This window comes from Larus michahellis, chromosome 3 (genome assembly GCF_964199755.1).
Source record: "Larus michahellis chromosome 3, bLarMic1.1, whole genome shotgun sequence".
NCBI classification, from domain to species: Eukaryota; Metazoa; Chordata; class Aves; order Charadriiformes; family Laridae; genus Larus; species Larus michahellis.
Genome location: NC_133898.1, coordinates 52,644,850 through 52,663,258, shown reverse-complemented (window position 1 = coordinate 52,663,258; position 18,409 = coordinate 52,644,850).

Below are 18,409 nucleotides of genomic sequence, written 5' to 3'. Positions count from 1 at the left end.
GTGGCACTATTCCTTAACAGTGCCACACAATCTGAAGTGTTACTGTGCTTCTTCACTGTCTGTTTGGGAGACCTTCACTTTTTTCCTGCTTTGTTTTTCTACCTGCCATGCTGTGTTTTGATATCCAAGACTCCTTGCAAATATGACTGCCCTGCTAACAGAAGCCCTGTTCTTCCAGACAGGGGTCAGACACCCTCTTATCTCCCTTTTCACCCCTCACATGAGAAGAGCTGCAGTGTCCCCCCTCAGCTAACTTGTACTATGCTAAGCAGTCCTTCTTCTCATCTGAGTCCCAGGCCAGGATACTTCCATCAGTTTTGATTTTTTTGCCTGCAGTTAATGTTGGAGTGGCACTGCAATTGTATGCCATTAAAACCAAAGCCCTTAGGTTTTGGAGAATGTATGTAGTGAGGGGAGACTGCTCTGCTACTATGCAGCAGGTTTGGCTGGGAGAAACCACCTTTTTGGTCATTCATCTCAGTATTTCATTCCACGACATAATGGTTTTGCCTCCTGAGCTCTTTACACTCTCTGGGTTCTCCTCTTCCTCTTGCTGCTTCTTCGCAAGCACCATCTTTGTTTCCACTTTCTGAGTTAATTATCAACTTGGCTTTTCATCCTCTTTTTATTTCTCACTTTCTATAACCCAGGTGACTTCAGGAACAACTTGGACTGCAGAAGCATGGTTTTGTTGACCAATTTACCTCTCTATCTTGGTTTCTCCATTTGTATTCTACTCAAAAATTCTGCCTGTACCCTCACCCTCCCATCTGGCTATGCAGAGCCCGTCACTGAATGCTTTCCTTTGCAATGCTCCACTTGCCTCTCTCACTGACACTAACTTCACTGTCACCTCCTTTTGCATTTCCGCTGTCAGATTTTGTTCCTCTCTCTCCTCCCTTTTCATCACCCTGGCTTGTTACTGGAAATGGTTGAGTATTTTCTTCCTTTCCAACACTTTGTTTTTCTTCCTGTGCTTGCTGTGACATCCCTCACCCAGGCATTGATTAACTCTTGCTTTGCTCTTTTCCACTTTCTCTTGTCTGCTCTGGAAGGACTTCACACAGACTCTGTACCAGCACCATCTTTTCTTCTCCTCAGACACATTGCTCCCCATGTGAATCTCCCAGTCTCTCACTGGCACCCTGGGGTAAGGTCAAGTCCCATTGCTTTTCTCTTTGAAGATCTACATAGCTCCCCTCCAGCCAACTTCCTTCCTTTTGCTTTGTCTCATTCCTTGTCCCATTTGAATATATCAGGGCTGGTCTCTGGTGGCCTTCCTTATGTGCAGTACACTCTTCTACACCTCACATACTTAAAGAGTCTTCCAGATTCACGTATTCAAATTTCTTTTTGGTCTTAAGGCTTGGAAGCTTACCTTCAAAAGGAGTCTGGTATCCTTACTTGTTAATAATGCTTCAGGAGATGGGACCTTTAGGGAAGATGAACCCTTAGGAAAAAACACCAAACACGGTGAGACTTACACTGTAAATGTCAAACATTTAAAACCACAGTTTTGCTATATTGAAGGTCCACACCATTTTGGTTTTGCCTCAGATGCTGGGTAAATATGTGGTTAAACCTTCACTGCATACCTGCTTTGTGCTGCTAAACATTCATAAGAGAAAGGTTGCCGTGCGTCCATCCCCTCACTCCAGCTGCTGGCACAGCCATCTCCATTGCCCTCCCAGGGAAAGGGGCCCCACTCTGCTACAGCTAACAATTGCTGTTTCTTAATAGCAAATACCATTCAGCTAAACCAGAAGCCTGAGGAAAAGCAATTTTGGGTTCACTTCCTAGATAAGAAAGAAAATTCCTTCCTGTTACTGATTCCATAAAGGAGAATGAGCTAACCTGCAGAGTCTGATAAAGTCAGCCCTCTATTTCATCTCTGGCTGTGGGCTATGTTAGCACACAAGACAGGCAGCTCACAAGGGATTAATGCAAGGGACACGGAAGAAAGAAAATGATTTGGTTCTCCCACTCCCCTGAGGGGAACCGTCTTTGTTTTCCAGTGCTGAGACTGCAGCGATACCCTTGATGATCCCCCTGCAGTGATTGTAATTCATAACTTTCTGGATAAGTCACTTGAGAGAAAAAGCATCTAAGATTTCAGATTCTCTTGGCCAGTCCTTAGGCCTCTTTTGTCACTCACCAGTGTTCCTGCAGCCGTAGGCGTTTGATCAAGGAAAGAGGTGGAGACCCTGGTGCATCCCTCCGCTGGCACCGCAGGGTGCTCCCCCTCGGTCGGGCGTGCAGGGAAGGTGGCTCCTGGTGCTTTGTGTGCCCAGGTCAAAGGTTTGGGTGCATGTGCTGTTTGACAAAGGAAATACAATATTAACTTAGACCTATACTTGCAAGGACATGGACATAAATGTTACTCTCTGAGCATCCTCTTGGGTCCCCATGTGTCTCACAGCATAAATGTTTTTGGAAAGCACGTACTCTGCTCCCTTGCTGTCACTAATGCTTGTGTCCATATTTATTTTACTTTGCTTTGAGCTTAATAACTGGCAAATCCTGGAGTGGCAGCTGGACCAACCCGCCGTGCGCCCGGGCGGCGAGGGGGATGCTGCTGAACAGCGGTACATTGCTGTCAGGGTGACGGCTTGCCTGAAAGGCGGTGACAAGTGGTACAAGAGTGGGAAATGTGTTTTCCAGATACCCAGATTTAAACCACGTTCCCTCCTTTCTCTTTCAGGTTTTCTTTCCATCTGGCTCATAGGTAGAGCTGTGTACATCAATACACACACACACAAACACAGCAAGTGTCTTTGTTTGCCAGCCTTTGCACAGACAAACCCTCAGGACACTTTTTTTTTTTTTTTTTTTTTTTTTCACAAAGATGAAGGGAAAATGTTCCCACGTATGGATTTTGCAGGAAACGGGAAGTGGGTGACAGCGACCGGGGCTGTGACCTGGCAGACCTCGCTGTCTAATGTAACGCGATCTTGCAGTGCTTGGGAGAAAAAAGGGAAGAGAAGTCTGGCCCTGGGACTGCAAATCACTGGCTGTGATGACAAGAGGGGGCCTAATAAAACTCAGCACCCTTCACTTTTAAATGAAATGACTGGGGAGGGGGAGTGGGGAAAGGATAATTTATTGCCTAGAGATATCCCGGGGTATCACTTTCCTAGAAATGCCTTTCACTGGCCTGTAGAGCTTCAGTGATGGAAAATGTGAATACAGCTTTGAGCTGTTAAGGTCTTTATTTGAATTAATTATAACAGCTATAACAACAAGATTTAAGCAGTGGAGGATGGGGACAAGAAGACCCTGCATCGCTCCTAATCCTGTCTTCTCATATCATCCCCTGACTGCCATTTTCTTGAATGATGTCTGTTCTGCCAGAAAGGAAAGACTGGGAAGTCCTGGTGGATGGATGTCATAAGTACATGATGCTGAGAAAACATGGCATCGCTCTACCTCTCCTCTGACCACTGATTTCTGACTTTGTGTTGAGGAAGCCACAGCAGCAAGTGAATTTTATTGAACAATGCTGCTATTTGTTGGCAGGTTGGTCTGGTTTTGCAGTGACTGTGATCAAAATAAACTGGCTTTAAGATACGCTCCTGCAGGGATGGAGACTTGCTAAATGAGCTGATTCGAGGGGAGTGGGTGCAAAGTCCAACAGCAGCTTGGTGTGCTTGGACGTGCCCGGGCTCAGGGGGGCTCCTGCCTCCCTCTTGGAAGAGTCGTTCGGTCATTTCTGTTTTCATTGTTTCATTTTGTTGGGTTCTGGGGGTTTGTACTATAATTTTTAAACAAAAACAAACCAACAGTAATAGACAAACTTTGGGAGCTTCAGAAATTCTGCTGATATAGGCACTCGCAGTACTGAGATACTGACATCTCTTTGTAACTGCGAAAACAGGCTGCAAGCCACAAAAACATAAGTCCCCACACAAGACTCCGTGCAAACTTCCTTCTGGTTGAGCTGGAAATGGATGTCTTTCCCAAAGGATTTTGATAGCTCTACTTCTGGACCCAGAATATTTTTAATTAAATTAAATAGAAGGGAACTAGGAAAGGAAAATTAATTAAGAGGTTTTTTGTTTGTTTGATCTTACTAGACAGTTAAGCTCAATTTTTATTGAATCTTTAGGCAGAGATTCTGGTTTGTTTAATCTATCTGTCTGATTATTATTATATTTCTGGTAGGGTGAACACCAAAGAATAAATGAAAGATAATGAAATAAACAGAGCCAAGTGTGGCTGTGCCCTAGAGCTGTCCCATCTCAATATACGAGCTTGTGTTTCATCTCTCCACAGCAGAGATTTCAGGACTCAGCTGGCACCAATAAAGAGGTATCACACTGGGAGAGAGAACTGTCGCTCTGCTGGGCTGCAGTCTGCCCCCAGCCCCCTGCGCCGGGGTGAGGGAGGAGATCTGCATCTCCACAGACCATTTACCTCCTGGACATATTCAGTATAAAGCCACTCACCACATCCCGTTGAGCTGAAGCTGCAGAGCTTTTTGCACGCCTCAGGAATAAAAGCTGGCTACTTTCAGGGCTGTGTTCGGTACAGCAAGCCGGGCAGCTGTTAAAAGCACAACTGATTTCTAAAGCACCTGTTAAAATCTGACCTCAGCAAGATACACCACCGCCACCACCACTGCTGCTTTGGCTCCCACATGTCTCCTCCTCCTCCATCCCTTCAGCAGTGCCCCACCAGCCCCTTCCCAGCCCTCCCTGTCCTGCTCCGGACCTGCCTCCCAGTCAGCACATGAGCCAGGTGGTCAACATTGTAAGAGAAAAAATATATATATATACGTGTGTGTATATACATATATACACACACACACACATCTTACAGTGCAAGTGGGAAAGCTGCTCCTCCTTCCCTCGCCCATCCTGTTGTGACAATTTATACTTGGTTGGGTTGTTTCTGCTTTCCTTGGCCAGCAGCCTCTCCTCCTGGGAAAGCCGAGGTGTCTACCCTGCCACGCTGGTCCCTGACAGGGTTTCCTTCTGCACTCTGTGGGGTTCATAAAACAAGCTGCCTCTGCTTCACCCTGCGTGGCTGTTCAGAGCACCTTTGCATCGTGCCTAAGCAGATCCCAGTGTTCAGCATAGCTTTCTGTGCATAGTTTAGCCGAGGCAAAACGTTGTGGACTTCGAATCCAGGCTGAGGGAAAAGGATCGAGGGCTTTCAGATTCTAAAAAAGTTCAGCTCAGACTGAGCCAAAGTTTTCAAAATGACATCACTGTGGATTTTCTTCTCCACACCAAATTTGGGTCTTGTGACTTTTTGTGCTGCTGCAGTCTGAAAATAATATATACTTTCTTTCAAATCTGTCCACACTAATTCTTAATAAATCTTTTTTTCTCACAAAATTCCTGAGAAGCAGCAGCAGAGTGTGTTATGTGCATTTTACAAATGGAAAACTGGGTGCTAGCTGGTCTCAGAAAGCCTTGATCCAGTGCTATAGTTACCATATTAACTTTCCCGGTCTCTTTTTAACTTAGCAATATGTAAAAGAAATCCTACACTACTTCTCCCCAGATGAAAAGCAGATTAATTTTAGCCAAAACTCACCTTCTGGTACCAGCAAAAAATAATAGACATAACTCTATTGGCTGTCCTGTTTACCAGCTGTGGGTATTTGGGGTTAGGGGAATCAAATAGACAGCTAAATAGGCAGAGAGAATGAAGCAACAAGGCTAAAGAGTAAATTTTAAGCACACCAAAAAGTAGAAAGCAATAGGGAACTGACATAGCAAATGCTTACTCATGGAGTGAATGGGATCAGGGTGGGATCCAGCCTGGAAAAGTTCCCATGAAAGCCGAGAGTTTTCTCCAGTGGGCACAGCCCTTGCCTCAATAGATATTTTAAGGGAAAGTATATCAATATAGCAAGCAGCGATTGAATAAAGGGAGATTCATATTGTCAGAGGATGAGCACCCAAGTGTGGTGTGCCTAACAGGACTTTATTGAATTATTCAAACATCTCCTAAATCTGTGAGACTGCACCAGGAATCACATGAGTCCAAGCTCTCTTACAAGATCATCAGCACATCCTGGTTTGGATTGAGACTTAAAAGATACCTGGAGAACCGCCTCTCACACAAGCTTTTTTTGCTTTCCACTCCTGGCTTAATCCAACAGGGCAGCAGCCCCTTTATGTTCAAACACTAAAAATAAACTGAACCAAAGCAGAAGTCCTCCTCTGGATGGGTTGGTGCTGTCGGTGAGCAGGACAGTATTTCTGGAACAGAAGTTTCTATTGCATGCTATACTAATATGAAGCCTCTTTGGCAACTAGCAGGATTCTTCCTGTCAGGTGTACTATTAGCATTAATATTTAGTGTTGAAAGTGCTCTTCGGAAGTGGTGTCATTATTCTATTTTTTTAAGCACTTAATCCTGAACATTGCATAGGAGAACAAATCCCCCTTCTCCTCCTGGATATACGTGTTGCACAGTGGCAGCGCCAGAGCTGATCAGCAAGGCAGTGCACCTGCAGATCTGTTCAAGGGGTGATAACCGAGTGCTGCCAGGGTGGAGCTAACGTCTGGTTAAACATTAACTTGGGGCTCAGCTCCATCATTTTACAATGTGTAACCTCCTGCGAGTAAATGATGAACTGCTCTGCATGCAGCTCTGGTTGCCAAGTACTTACATTTCACGTTGTTATGGTTCAGAAAAAAGCAAATAACTGTCATTTGAAAACAAGTAAGCAGAAAAGATGCTGCCTATTGATTCCTTACTCTCCTAAAAAAGGTAAGAAGATAACCATTGCACTGGAAGCTGTGTTGCCCAGTTCAGTATTTTCTATATATTTTTAAGACAGCAGCACAAGGTGCTGAACCAGAAACAGGAGAAAACTACATGCCACCGTAGCACAAAGCCCATAATTCCTCTTTCCTCAATCATGCCAATGTTCCTCCTTGTCTTCCTCCTCCCTGCTTGCCCCTCAGCCCCCAGTACAAAGCATTAAAAACTAGAGCACAGCGCCTAGAGCTGCCTGCAGCTCTAGCCGGCCAACAAGCGGGGCCAGGCTCTGCTATCTCTGACATCCTACATCTTTGTGGTGTCCCTGACTTGGTGGAGGCAGGGGGCAAAGACAGCCTGGCTTCTGTTTCTCCTCTTGAGATAAAAAGTGTGATGCGATCCAGGAAAAGGTTAAATATTCTTAGAGAGGCACTTTGCAGTTAGGCTAAGTGGGACAGATACTGCAATAGCCATTAATCTCCGTGTTCCAGGCGTGAAGCTCATCATGGGCTGAAGTCACTGCCTGGCCTCCCTGAGCCGTGTGGAGAATTGTGCAACCGTTGGCCACGTTCATCATCTGAGGTGAGAGGGGAGGGTGTCACCTTCCTCTGAAGCATCCGGCACCAGCTCCGGTCAGCAGCAGGATGCTGGACACGGCAGACATGGCTGTGTTCCAGTATGGCAAGAGCTACACGCCCTCCACTGAGTTAAAGCAGCAGATGCAGCCAGACGTCGCCTCTAGCCACGCTTGCCCCTTTCACATGCACACGTGCCACGCTCACCAACGCCTTTCAACTTCCCCAGCCCCTGAGGAGAAGGCCGATCTTTAGATGATTTCTTTCCAACCTGGGGGGGGGGGCCCTACCCAGCTTCCTGCAGCCATCAGTGTGAATTTGTTGCCATCACCTCCCGTGAGTTCGTGATCCTCAGTATGGAGAGACTTTAAGATGCAAGGTCAGGCAAGAGGACACGGTGGCTGCAAAACCACAGAAAATAATATACAATTCAGCACGGCTGACAGTTGCTTGCTTTATGACCTAAATTTGAAATGACTTCATCACTCCTTAATATGAAGAGGTCTTACGCACTTAATTGTTAGTGTTCTTCCTTTTTTTTCCTTTTTTTTGTGTGTATATGTGCGTGCACATTTCAGTTGTCCTCTCCCACCCCTGTTCCTCCCTCCACCTCGCATCAGTGTACGCTGCAGACTTCCTCTGGTACTTTTATAAGCTGCCAGAAGGGAAGTGACCTGGTTACACGTTCAGCTCCGCAAGCTGCCTCAGCAATGCTTTTCCTCCCGCTCTGCAGCAGCCCTTGGCCAGCACAACGTCCTCAGCCCCCACCGGTGCATTTGAAGCAGAGAGGTTACGGTCTGCACCACAGCTCACCCAGCTGACATCTGCACTCACTGACTTGTGACAACTCCGTTACGAAGCCTGTAGTCACTGACTTCAGGCAGAAGCCGTGGAATAAGATGATGTTCATGGTGATGATGATATCATTATCATCATTAATTATTATTATTATTATTGTTATTATTATTATTATTATTGTAACCAGTGTGAGCTGCTGACAGTAGATGCCTTTTCTGGAAATAACTCATTAATCACAAGAGCTGCCCACGGGAGGAGCCGCCCAGAGCCTTGATCCGGCGGCACTTACGCAGCAGGATGCCCGTGTTATCAGTGAGGAAATCCACACGCTTGACTCTACGTATGCAAGTGTCCTCACTAGTTCCTGAAGGCAGCAAAAAGAGAAAGTCCTACCCATCCTCACTGGGTGCTCTTAGTAATGTTTGCTACAGTAACGATGTTCCTGTTTGCTTCTGCCTTCCTAAATTATGAGGGAGTCATTTTGCCCTGAGACACAAATTGACCCTCCAGCAGTCCCACACTTTATTGTCTTTATTTATTTTCTTTATTTTGTCTCTTTGTTTCAAATGTCTCGGGTATATAAGTACTACTATTAAACTATACTCCTGGATCCTTCTGGTTACATATTAAACCAAAGACTTTTACATAACACCTAAGATTTTAGGAGATTTCTTGCCACTACCCTAATATCGTGGATGTTAGAAAAATCAGGACTAATAATCCAGTCTGTTCCTTTGAATGGTGTTCCTTTGACTAACATGATATTTCCACAACCAGTCTAGGTCTAACCACCTGGGGATTAATCAGATCCTCACTTAGGAAGACAGCCTGATACAGCAGAAACTAAAATGATTGATCTTTCTGGATTTGTACTTAGGTTTTCCCCCGTTCAATTTTATTTCTACTCCTTCAAATATTTTCATAATTTTTTTTCCAGTTTTGTAGCATGTAGCTAGGCAAGGAGATCTTGGGGAAGTCCCACTTAAAAACTCAGAGATAAAATAGAGACAGCTTTATGATTATCCTATTTTTATAAAGTTCCTTGTTCTGTGTTAGAAGAAAGGTTGTTCCAAGTATTGCTTGCTGGTTTATTATATGCTTGCAGAAGCTGACTCACTTTCCGCCACTACAAATGGTAAAATACCTCCAAAATCCAGAAGGCTTCCGGGACTGGATCCCAACTGGGAGCCATCAGCGCTGTGCCACCAGTGAAAGCAGAGACACTTCATATGGCCTCAGGAATCTGCTTTTCATTGGAGAAGCATATGAAGCTCATACAGATGGCAAAGGATAAAGTAACCTCATTTCCTTAGGCAAAGGGAAATGGCAAAATTATCTGCCTGCAATGAAGAACAAAATAAGAAAGAGGACCATTTTCTAGAAGTGCATTAAATATTTGACTCCCAAGTAAAGTGCAGTAATATGAAGAGACATATGTTTATGAAATCAAGTATGGAAGTTTCTACTCATGACCTATAGATATAACCCAAACCTGAATGTAGTCAGGTGGGGTCTTTCTGGGTTAACAGGCTCTGCAGGCAATTGCTGGGCAGAGGATACTGGAGCACCGCTGTCCCCCCAGTCACTGGCGTGCCTGCGTGGGCTCACAGTCTGCCTACGCACGCACAGAGGCGCCCCCGCATCTGGGCAGAATATGGGATGCCAGTCCCTGGCTCTGCTGAGAGAAAGTCCCATCTCCCCACTTCCAGGTGTAAGGTCTGAGCTGAAAATTACAATAAAAATAAACCTGCCTAGTGAAAGTACCCGGTAAACTATTTAATTTTCAGTTTATTTTAATCCCAGAACACAAGATCCCTATATTCCATGCTCCAGTGTTGCTAAACTTCGGTATTATGTTTTCAAATGTATTTATCTTACGTTTGTCTCCCAGCTACAACATAATTTTGTTCATTTCTGCCCAGTTTTCAGCTTTCTGAATCCTTGTAATTTCCCTGTTCGCATCAGGTTTTTGTATTTCTTCCAGCTAGGCAACATCTGTACATTTGTTAACATGTCATTAATTAACTCCATGGGCCATTAATAGATGATTTGAATAAAGATCTGAAGTTCACTCAAGCCAAGGTAAAGTTTCTCCCTGATTTTTTTGTGTTTCAGATCAAACCTCAAAACTCATCCTCAAACAAATCTGTTCCATTGCAGTCTCTTGGTAGATACCTCCCTACAGCTTGATATACTGGGATCGTACTGTTCCTGCCTGCTTTCCTTAATGCCACTTGGCAATACATAGACCCTCATGTCTGTGTCTGTGGAAAGCCTATCTGAACCAATTTTTAAGTGCCGTGCTGCCTCATAAGACAGTGGTATCAAAGGATGTAGTAAATCCAAATCTATTGCACATCCTGTATCACTGACTTTGAAAAAACAAAGACTGTATGAAGCACTGCTAATGCTTTCCTGTCCCTCACTGCTCCGATCTCGTAAGTCGGAGCTGCTCTGGGGCCAGGCCCCACTCAGGAGGGGATCAGCGCTCCCAGCCCTAACACCTGAGCCCACCAGCCCCATCCCTGTGTGCCCCGTTCTAGCTGACCTGCAGCCCAAGGCAGAGGTTCCTTGCCATGTGGATAAACCCTTGGAATTAACTTCCCTCCCTCCCTCTCCTTGCCCTCTTGGCTAACCTGCCTTTTCAAAAGAGTTGATCTCCCTAAACATCCCATTTGGGAGCAAAGCCTTCTGGGCATACTGGCGCTGCCAGGCACGTCCCCGTCTCTGTGTGACCGTGGGAAGGGAGCAGGAGGAGAGAGAGAAGGGGTTAGCAAGGAGGAAAGGTCTTTCCCAGCTGTGATAGGGGACTGGGAAGAAGATACACATTATAGCTGGGGGGGTGTTGGGGTTATTAATTCCTTTTTAAAAAACTTGAGGCTGTCTGCGCACATTTGCCTGGCATAACTTTCTCTTTTGAACACGGGTTTACAGAGTGACTTTGGAAAGGGTAAGAGCTTTCTCTGTCCCTAGCAGGAGTGAACCAAAGTACTGTCCACCTGCTTCTCTGCCACCACTACCTTTTGAAGTCATATGAGGAGAAGAAGCAGGAAGACCATCAGGCCAGGGGCCGGGGGTGGAGGTGCCCATTTCGGGCCATGATGGGCAGCAGTCTGCCCTGCACCCTCCGGACCCTGCACCCACCCAAGCCCCTTCCCCTCTCCCCTGAAACCGCTCTGCCTCCGGCTTATTTACAGTCCTTGAGGACAAAGGCTTTGTCCCATGGTATGTAATAAAGTCAGGTTTATTGTTCTTCCTCGGTTCTGCATTACAATTTTCTCTGACCCCTTGGCAGCCGTACTCCATTCCCTAGAGGTCTTCACAAATTATATTGGAAGTTTACAAGCCAGCATCACTTTTTGTGGGTTCTTTTTTTTTTATTATTATTATTTTAACCAAGGCAGATGCTAGCTACTAACTACAAATGTTGCTGTAGACCTCTGTAAATACCATCAAGTCACTATTTCCAACAGTAATGCACATTATTTAATCCACATTGATACTGAGTTTTTACTGTGAAGGCTATTTTGTGTGGTAAATGTTACAAACATCGTTACTTTTGATGATTAAATCCACATACCATTCAACTCGGCTTTTTCTTTCCGGGGTCTGATGGCCAGTTTTTCCTTTTCTTGGCATTTACATCCTATCACTGATTGAGCTCAGTGGGAATGGAAGGTGCTGTCTGATCCATAGAACAAGGTCCTCACTTAGTCTGTTTTAATGTTTCACATTATTGAAAAGGCTATAGCTATCCTATCTAAGTTTCTCACTTTGCTATGCCCTATGGCTTACCTGCTTGAACATACAGAGTATATGATCCTACATTCTACATGATACTAAAAAAAGTGGACAAGTTATATTTTTTTATACATATAAAACCCTTTAATTAATACAGGATATTTCTGGATAAGTAATAATGACTGACAACCAAGTAGAATTTTTGAGATTATAAAGAGAGTTATTTAGGGACTTGAATTTCTCCCAGCAGGATTCTTCCAGGGCACTATGGAGAAATTTCTTTTGCTGGTATACATGCTGGTTTCATTTGGAAGACAAGGAGAAGGGCAGACACTGCAGAATGTGACTCGCTTTTACTCTCCTCCAGGCTGGGGTCAAAGTCAGGAACGGAACAGAATGTGGGGTCCTGGGCCAGTCTAGCAGCAGGATTTTGGGGGGTTACAGAACATGAGGTCAGTGCTGAAGCGATAGTGACTCTAGACCTGTGCGTGTGCTGGCCATCTGTGTGACAGTACGCAAGTTACTTTGTATGCTTATGCCAGGTAGGATGATATGGCTTTTTACTGGTCCACCTCTCTGTTTTGAATTTTCTTGTCATTAGCTGAGAAAAAAAATAGTTAATTTCTAGGAGGCTTTTTCTTGACAATGCCATATAGACTTTTATGAATCTTTTTATCTCTGAAGTTTTTAGAAGTTTGTTTAATTATTTGTTCCAATAGTCTTTCAGAAGCTGAAGGTAAGGTGACACAAAAGATGACCCAAATCCTCTTTTTTTCTCCTGCTTTTATTATCAGGAAAACCTTTCTCCAGTTATTCAATATCTTACCTGTCTTGTTCAGGTACTCACAGACAGCCAGAAGTGGCCCTCAGTTTACTGCAGCCAATACTTCAAAGACTTCAGGATAAAGCACAGCAGCCTCAGCCAACCTGAAAGCATTAATTTACCAAAGTATCACCTCATTCATTCCTTCAACAGTTCGAGCTTATAGTTGTGTTCACTGCCTAGAAGTTGATTTTTCTTTGTTAGTGCATATAAATAAGACCTCAATGCGCCAGCTTTCTGGCCACTATTTGCCAGTAGATTTTCCTTCTATGGAATCTTTTACCTGGTCTCCCTTTTACATTTAATGTGCTTTTTATTAATCTTCATTATTTAGATCTGTTTATCCTCACTTTCTGAATAAGAAATGGCCACCGATGACTTCCAAAAGCTTGTAGGCTGCTCCGCATCCTTTCCCAAGAAACTTTGAATTAATTAAAATCCACCACTACAATCCCCCACTACAACAAGTTCTGGTTTTCTGGATGATTTTGACAGTTGCTGATAAGTTCATCTGTGTGATTTTCCTCACTTGGCAGAAATATTAGCCTTCCACTGTGACTGTGCCTGGTACCTTTCACTATCAGCCGCTAGTTAGATACTTTCCTCAATGAGATGAGTATAGGCTCCATGAACACAGTTATGAACGAAGCCTGCTTTCATAGGTTCACAGTGAGATTTAGGCAGGAAGAGACCTTTGGAGTTCCCTCCTCCAATTCCCTGACCCAAGCAGAGCCCCCTCAGGGCCTCATCTAGATGAGTTTTGAAAGCCTCTGTGGATGGAGAGCATGCAGCATCCATGCTTGCTTGCTCCCTCCATGAAAATTATTTTTCTACAGATCTATTTCTCACGGTTGTTTAAAACTGGTAACTAGGAATATATCAGCTACAAACAAAGATTTCCCAACGCTTGGGGCCAGGATAAGGCCTTCCTCCTGCTCACGCTCATGGCTTCTCTGTGGTCTGCTGAAAGCCGAGCTCACGTTATGGCCTTTCTGTCCATCATATCACTATGGGAGTCACATACTGGGTTTCTCTTGGGCTGTGCACTGCTCTCCCGAAATGTAGCTGAAATTTGTTGCCAGTCACCTTTGTTGTCTTCATCTCTCTGCTAAATTTTGCTCCAGTAGAGCAGCAGCTTCATAGACTACCTAGGGGTGCACACAAATCTGTATGCACACACAAACACATTCACACATGCATGCATGCACGGAAGTACCTGCAGAAAACAATTGCGATTTTTAAATTATTTTTATAGGATTTTAGGTTAAAAATCATTGACAATGTTATGCAATTTTTAAGCATACTCTTATGTGCTTATTTATTAGCCGCTTGTGTTCACTATATTTGCTTTAGTATGGCTCATTATTTTTCACTCAGAGAGAGAACGATCCCTGTCAGGCAGAAGATTGCTGGCGAGACGTCTCGGCAGACACGCTTGCAGCAGCATAGTCCTGTCGCCAGGTGAGCTCATTTCACTCAGAGCAGCGCAAAGATGGTTTGATGCCCAAAGGCACAGGCAGGAGCCAGTGACAAGCGCAACCCCAGGAGAAACAGGATAAGGGGCACCCCACGGAGCACAGCCTGGTCCTCCCTGAGGCCCAGCAGCGCTGCGTGCCATGAAAGGCTGCGGTTTTGCTACAGCTCCCAGCATGACCCTAGAAGAGAGTGGGTCAGAACAACATCTTTGCCCTCGCCTTGCTCACCTGTACAGTGAAAACACCTGGGTGGAGGGGTCTTCCCTCCTCACCAAACCCCAAATACCATGGACGCTGAGCGCTGCTGAGGAAAGGAGACTTATTTTTCTGCTCAGCAGAGCAAAACCAGGGCACAAGCTAGCTCTCTGCAAGCAGAGACAGGCACTGAATTCATTGGATAATCTGCTGCAAATTATTTGCCCAGCTCTATTAATTAATGTTTGTGAAGCACTTGGAGGGTTAAATGCCCTTGAGCCGTCGTTCACCTAAGCTTTGCCCCCAAAGTGACATCAATGAAAAATCCTTAATGGTGGTGGTGGTAGCAGCAGCAGCAGCAGCACTGAATTTTCAAACCCTCCTGAGGCAAGAAAACATGATTTTCCCCTTCATTTTATGGTCTGTTGAATCTTCTGTTTTTCTTGTTGTGTAGCAGGAATAATGTTCATGGCCTCGGAGTATTCTTGTGGTTTTCCAAATGCCTCAGATTTAATTTGGCATCTTCCACAAAAAAAAAATAAAATTTATTGCCTCGTATACTCCTTCGCTGTGAATGATGTCCCTTCCCCAGTTCCGTGGAGGGGTCCTGGAGCCTAACAATGGTCCCGCAGAGCTGTTTCTCAGCTGGTGAGGAGCCCTGCCTTGTGCCTCGGCAGGCAGGGATCGCACAAGAAGACAGCCCCTGATGGGGAGAAGAGGCCAGCCCGGACCTTTAGCATTGGCCTGAGCTCCAAACACCCATCCCAGAAAATAAATATGTAAGAAAACATAATAAGATGCACACACAGGCTCTTTGTGATGGAGTCCAAACCCCAACATGCAAGAATAAGCTTTGTGAACAGGGCGGTCTTCGCAGTGCAAGGCGCCCTGGGGCAGGCGGCAGGGACGGGAATTGTTCTGGCTGATGGTGCCCACCTCTGGCTGGGGCTCAGCAGGATCGCCTCGGGTCAGGTCTTCATGTACGAACCTCTCTAAGGGCTGGCATTTGGGTTACCAGCTCTCCAAAAAGCACATGCTTGTATGGTACAAAGTATCCAGCCTGTTCCAGATATGGAAGCTTCTGCCTATTACCCTAATGGACTGAGATTCAGATGCTTGAGTTCGATTTCCCTCTGTAGAAATTACATTCTGCAGTTTCAGGGCTGGTGCAGCCCTCGTCTAAATGGAGAAGGCTTATGACTGTGTCTCGTCCACCCAAGCACGTGCCAGTTTGGATGGAGAAAGGGGGTAGTAAAGGCGTCCCCCATTAAATCTGCACTTGACACTCAGGCTTCTCTCCTGCAGACACTGTGTGGGTTGTCACCGGGGAGCAGATGAACTGCAATTTCAGGGTGCTCTGTACCCAAAGATACAGACTGGGCAGAGCCACGACAGCCCTTTTCTCCTTGCACAGCCACTGCAAAAGGGCTGTAGAGAATCCTACTGCCCTTGCTATTTTTTGCACAGAAGTATGTGGAGGCTGTGGCTGTAAGGCTACCATACAATGTGCCAGCACTTCCAACTTGCAGTCAAAATGCCTGAAACATACAATGGGTCAAAAGAACTTCTGGGGGACCAAATGAGGAATAACCTGTCCAATGTGCTGTCACAGGGTAGTAGAGCAGAGCTGCAACCTTTGAGTCATAGGCCCTGTTTAGAGGAACACCTTGAAGCTCCATAGTCCTAATGGAGCCCATGACACTCTTCTGTGCATGAGACCCATGCTTCAAAGCCCTTTTGTATGTTCCAGAGTCCGTAGGGTTATGCATAGTACCATGTAATGCCATTGCCCCAGACTGCATTGACACACTGAGGAGTAGAAAAGATCTGGTCTGCAACAGCTTCATGGCAGAGTGAAATTGTGGCACTGAGCTACGTGACAGATTGAGTCAAGGTCCAAGTCTGCAGGAAGGCAGTGAACAGCTGCCCACAGCTTTCTGCCATATGGCACAACAGTGTGTGATATGTCTATATCAGTTCAGACACATACCTGAAGGTACTGCAGTTTTTGGATACTTTAGCTCATTTTCTCATTAAACATCTGAAATTAAGGGAGCCAAGCAACCTGCAAGTGTTTCACATTAGGCAATCCTATTCAGGCAGATTGCGAAGAGGAATAAATGGGATGATTCTATTTTCAGATTGGGATCGGGTCAGATAACTATCACCTCCCTTCCTTTGCCTGACCTGCGATTCCCTACCCCACCGTCAGCTCTTGCAGTGACAAGCAGTGTCCTTCACATGTTGCTGAGCCAAGTGAAACGGCAGGGGAAAGGCTTCCTGCAATGGACTCGATTTCCATTTCCAGGTGCAGTACCCGGCAGTAAGGATGTAGGAGGGCACGCCGCTCCTCGCCTTTCCTCAGCTCCCCACCCAAGGTCATTGCTGCCAAACTCTGTGCTCTCTTTCATCGGATGCACAAAGGGAAAACTGACCTCTCCCTGACCTCCGGCCACATGGACACTAACTGCAACCCAGGGCCCTACCTGGAGGTGCAAGTGTCCGTCCAACGGGAGGGGAGGAAAGCCCAGCATCTATGCTGTCCACTGCTGGCTCCAGGCTGGGAGTGAAGGATGCTCTTGAGTTTCCCAAGGGGCAAAGCTGCACTAAATTGTTTGCACGTCTGTGGTTGCCGTAATCCCAGGAGCCACCAGGAAACTGAGGACAGCCAGAGGGAGCGGGAGAGATGAGGGATGCCTGGAGAGCCCATCCATCTTGGTGGGTCAGGCCAACTACTGCTATTCCTCTCGGTGTCTCAGCTGGGTGAAGAGTAAAAGGGTGCACCTGGGAGGCAGTCATGTTAACCAAGACACATCATCTTCTCAGGAGTCAAGTGACTGGAGAAATGACAATAATGGCTGTGGATAGCACTAATGGCCAGTGATCTTTCCAGGAGTCCCTAAATGGTGCGTCGGTGGTTAACATCATTACAATGAGGGAGCGAGGGAGAGAGGGGAAAGAGGAGAGAGAGGGAAGGAAGGAAGGAAGGAAGGAAGGAAGGAAGGAAGGAAGGAAGGAAGGAAGGAAGGAAGGAAGGAAGGAAGGAAGGAAGGAAGGAAGGAAGGAAGGAAGGAAGGAGACAAAGTAAAATATATAAAAAGTTTTCTGTCACAAAAAACCAGCTTTCATTGTTGCAAGGCACTTACAGCTGTAGCGCATGCAGCATCTCCTAGGCCAACAAATCCTCAGTATGCTATACCTAACAACTAGGATGGGAGAACAGGAATATTTTTCGCTCTGGGGAAGTCTGGATTAAGTCCCTGTGCTGGTGGAAAACTGCAGTGGGAATTCCTGTCTCCATGCAGAGCCTCTGTTTTACAGAAGACTCAGCTGGGCCCTTTCCTGCCACAGGGGCACCAAGCGCCTGGCACTGGGCACTGCTCCGAGCCTGGGCTCAGGTCTGACCCGGGACGTACAGGGATATGTGCAGTGGGTGCATCCACACACCACATCTGCTTTGTGTTGTGACTCAAGATGCTTATCAGAAGCAGCTGTTGCCAGATGGCTTGTGTCACCACTGTGGATCACTGCAGATCCACGATGGTATTTCTCTCTGGCGTATTATCCATGCAATTGTCCAAAGCTAACACCTGCACTGGGCATGGACCTCTCCTGCAGGCACAGGCTGCCAAGGTGTCCTCACAGCCCTCTAATGGGAGTGTCAGATGAGGACGCACCAGAAAGAGCATCTCAGAAGCTGATATAACTATTCTGCTTCACGGAGCTTCATTACTATTGCATGAAAAATGCCCCTTCCGCTAATGACCTCCTTTGAAGGCCCATCTTCCAGTATCCTCTTTACATAGTCAGAAATGTGCTTTCCCAACACTTCTGCCTCTTTGCTTTGCTCTACCAAGCCAGAATGGCCAACGTCAACTGCAATGCAGAGGTGAAGTGTAAAGGAGTCACTACTGGGATGCAGGGACACGGCCTGAGGTCTGTCGGGCTCAGCAGCGGCAGAGCCGGAGCCGCAGCCCCCCTCTAACCTGATGATATTCTCACTTGGGCACCATGAGCCCTAACAGCCCGGCCAGCAGCTCCAGCCCTCCTCTTCCCTGAGCAAATACGGCCAGGAGAGAAAGAGA